This window comes from Cynocephalus volans, chromosome 4 (genome assembly GCF_027409185.1).
Source record: "Cynocephalus volans isolate mCynVol1 chromosome 4, mCynVol1.pri, whole genome shotgun sequence".
In the NCBI taxonomy this organism is placed as follows: Eukaryota; Metazoa; Chordata; class Mammalia; order Dermoptera; family Cynocephalidae; genus Cynocephalus; species Cynocephalus volans.
Window position 1 is genome coordinate 54070250 of NC_084463.1, and position 4103 is coordinate 54074352.

Sequence of the window (4103 nt, forward strand, 5' to 3'; positions counted from 1 at the left end):
GGATTTGAGGCTGATTGTCACCAACAATACTCACAGCCCACAGGAGACCTTCCAAAGTGTCGGCTGGAGAATTTTCACTTGCACTGAGTGTTTGGATTAGCTTGAACCAAGTGTTTTCCCATAATGTGTCTCCAGAGCAGTTAGGAGCTGCCTGGGGAACACTCCATTCATCCCCAGATGTGCTCATGGGCCCCACAAATGTTAGGTCAATGCCGCTAACGGGATGAAGCAGAATCTGAGAATCAAGAGCTCTGGACCAGGCATCTGCCTGTGCTGGCAGGCGTGGCCCTTGTCCTGGGTGCAGAATTTGAGTCTGCTTCATTTTCTATGGCCCTCAGATGCTTTTGTGAAGCTTTTCCCCAACCTGCTTCTCAGAACTCTTCCCTTTAATGAACAATATTTGGCAACAAGTATCAATTGAAGGAGACTGTCACAGTCCCAGGGGGCTTTCTTGGTTTTATGATTCCATTTTGCTAAGTTGAATAAGCCTGTTGCTAAAGACCTGACCCCTGGCTGTGCCACAAGGCTGTCTTCCTAAATGTTTAATGACATTCTCTCAGCAACATAGGTGCTATCAAACAAGAGACTATCAATAAGCAATCTGCCTGGGAATGCCATTCTCAGCTCATCAATGGCTTTTGGAAATACCTTTCCCAGCTGAGTCCTCCATGGGATAAAATTTTATTTATATAATAAGGTTTAGGAAATAAACCCACCTTAAAGCTGTAGGAGCTACCCAGTGGCTCCTGCCCTGGCCCTGATGGAGGGCTGCACTCATGCGACAAATAGGTTCAGGATGAAGTACCCAGCGATTCCTCCAACATCCTTATTGGCCTGTGCTTTTTTATTTACCTGTCTGCCTGGTAAAAGGCTACATTGTTGGACTGTAAATCAACCTGAGAGAGGACACCTGCCAACCCTACCTCATCTGTTGTCTCCTGCAAATGTGGGAGCAGCCCTCAGCCACCAGTGTCTCCAGCTTCTGCTATTGAGCCTTAGCAAGTGATTTCTAGAAGCCCCCAAGCAAAACTTTGTGAGGGCAATACCTCATGTAATTTTGGGGCTTATGCTGCTGACAAGAAATATCTTTATCTGTGCTTTTGGAGTTGCTGACTCAGTGAAGTAAAAATTATTCCTCTTGCTCCCATAATTTCTTGTCATTATTCACTTCCAATCTTTAGGAAATGAACTGCTATTTGTGTTACAAATTGGGAGACTAGGGACATAAATATTTTGATTAATATTTAAGGACATCACAGCTAATATATCGTTTTAGAAAGGTGCACAAATCAAACATTTAAAATTGCACATTCTCCAAAGAAAAGATTTTCATTTTTATGGAGACGTTATGTTCATAAAACTATTTCATAGGTGGCAAGTAGGGCATTGTGACATCTGTCATGTAGCAAAACAAGGTTTTTAACATGATATTAATACAAATACCTCAGAGCTGAGAACTTGTGGACTGAGTGATGCTTAAAACAAAACCAAATGTCTATGTCCTGCCTATGAATGCAGTTTTGAAGGAAGGGTGGTTGGCAGAGAGGGAGAGATGCAGCTTAGTCACGTAGGAGGTGCTGATGTAATGCAGACCTGCTGCCTGGGTCACTGGGTTGCCTGGTTCTACTCCAATTAAATGTCAACTTTGGACAAACCCGGTGGATTCCATGAGTCCTATATTTTCTTAAACTCACTCACAGGAGGCTGTCACTTCTGGGGTCTCACATCCAGTTTTCCCACTGAAGTGAAGAATTTCCTTAGATGTGCACTTTGCAGTGTCTGTTTTCCAAGGAAAATACCTCATGAAGGAGCAGGTTTCTTTCCTTCAAAGTGCAATTTCTGGCAGGGGTCCAAGGATCTATCTGCTGCATAGTGTCAGCATGACACCTGGATCAGTATCATTCACCTGTTGTTTTAACAATTTGGAGATTTTGTTAGCAAAGGAAAAGAAGAAGCATGAGAAAGTTTGCAGGCTCCTTTCTGTTCCATCTCTTGAAGCAGAAAAGTGGTCATCACCAATCCACGTTCTTTTCCACATTCTTTACATTTATATGGTTTCTCACCTGTATGAGTTATATCATGCCTGCAGAGGTTTGGCTTTTCTCTGAAAGCTTTTCCATGTTCTTTACATTCATATGGTTTCTCACCTGAGTTCTCTGATGCCTGCAGAAGTGACTTACAGTTAACTTTTCCCACATTCTCTACATTCATATGGTTTCTCACCTGTGTGACCTCTGATGAATGCTGAGGTCTACTTTGTGGTTAAAAGCTTTTTCACAGTCTTTACATTCATATGGTTTCTTACCTGTGTGAGTTCTTTGATGAATGCTGAAGTATGACTTATGCCTAAAAGCTTTTCCACATTCTTTACATTTATATGGTTTCTCACCTGTATGGGTTATCTCATGCCTGCTGAGGTCTCCCTTGTAGTTAAAAACTTTTCCACATTCTTTGCATTTGTATGGTTTCTCACCTGTGTGATTTCTCTGATGCCTACTGAGGTATGACTTTTCCCTAAAAGCTTTTCCACATTCTTTACATTCATATGGTTTCTCACCTGTATGTGTTCTCTTGTGCCTGCTGAGGTCCCTTTGTGGTTAAAAGCTTTTCCAGTCTTTACATTCATATGGTTTCTCACCTGTGTGAATTCTCTGATGAATGCTGAAGTGTGACTTTCGGCTGAAAGATTTTCCACATTCTTGACATTCATATGGTTTCTCACCTGTATGTGTTCTCTCATGCCTGCTGAAGTCTCCATTGTGGTTAATAGCTTTTCCACAGTCTTTACATTCATATGGTTTCTCACCTGTGTGAGTTCTCCAATGAATGCTGAAGTATGACTTTCAGCTAAAAGCTTTCCCACATTCTTTACATTCATATGGTTTCTCACCTGTATGTGTTCTCTCATGCCTGCTTAAGTCTCCCTTGTAGTTAAAAGCTTTTCCACATTCTTTGCATTCATGTGGTTTCTCACCTGTATGAGTTCTCTCATGTCTGCTGAGTTCTGCCTTTTCTATAAAAGCTTTCTCACATTCTTGACATTCATATGGTTTATCACCTGTGTGAGTTCTCTGGTGCCTGCAGAGGTGTGTCTTACGAGTAAAAGTCTTTCCACATTCTCTACATTCATATGGTTTCTCACATGTGTGGATTCTCTCATGCCTGCTGAAATCTGACTTTTGGATAAAAGCTTTTCCATTTTCTTTACATTCACATGGTTTCTCAACTGTGTGAGTTCTGGGATGAATGCTGAGGATTGACTTTTGGTTAAAAGCCTCTCTACATTTTTTACATTCACATGATTTCTCACCTGTATGAATTCTCTGCTGACCACTGCACTGTGACTTTTGCAGAAAGGATTTATCACATTTATTACTGTAAAATGTTTTTTTATATTCTTTACATGGTTTCTCACTTGTGTGGACTCTCTGATATACGGTGAGGGCAGACTCATGGTAGAAAAATTCTGTACATTCATTACATCCCTCTGGTATTTTACCTGTGTGAATTCTCTCAGGATGGCTGAGGAGTGAGTTCTCACAGAAACTTTTTCCACAGTTAACACTTCCACAGTACATTTCTCCTGTGTGAGTTCTCTGATGCACTGTAAGATCTGACTTCTGACAAAAGATTTTCTCATGTTCCTTACAACCAAAAAGCTTCCCCTGTGTAGGTGTTCTCTGATGTGAGGTGAGGTATAATTTCTTAATACAAGATTTCTCACATTTAGTATATTTATAGTGTTTCTCTCCTGTGTGCATAATTTGATGTTTAGTGAGATCAGACTTTTTATAGAATATTTTCCCACAAATACCACATTGAAAAGTTTTCTTTTCAACCTGATTTATTTTTGGGGCAACGACAGCAGACTCATCACAGCTTTTCCCATATTCATTATACTTATAGGTGGTCTCATCCATATCAATCTTTTTATGGGTAAGTATTACTGGCTCTTTTTTGGAGGATTTCCATTTTCCACTGTATTCTAAAAGCTGCTTCCCAGTTTGAATATTGCAATGATGATTAAGATGCTCATGATGTCTGGGCAATTTTCTAGTTACACGATGGTCATCAGGTTTCTCTCCAACAGGCATCTCATCAGG

The 4103-nt window shown here is 40.7% G+C and overlaps 1 pseudogene; it reads right to left on the minus strand.

The window, feature by feature from the left end:
- Positions 1-215: 215 nt before the first annotated feature.
- LOC134376142 (zinc finger protein 25-like) lies at positions 216-3454 on the minus strand (annotated as a pseudogene).
- Positions 3455-4103: the final 649 nt, after the last annotated feature.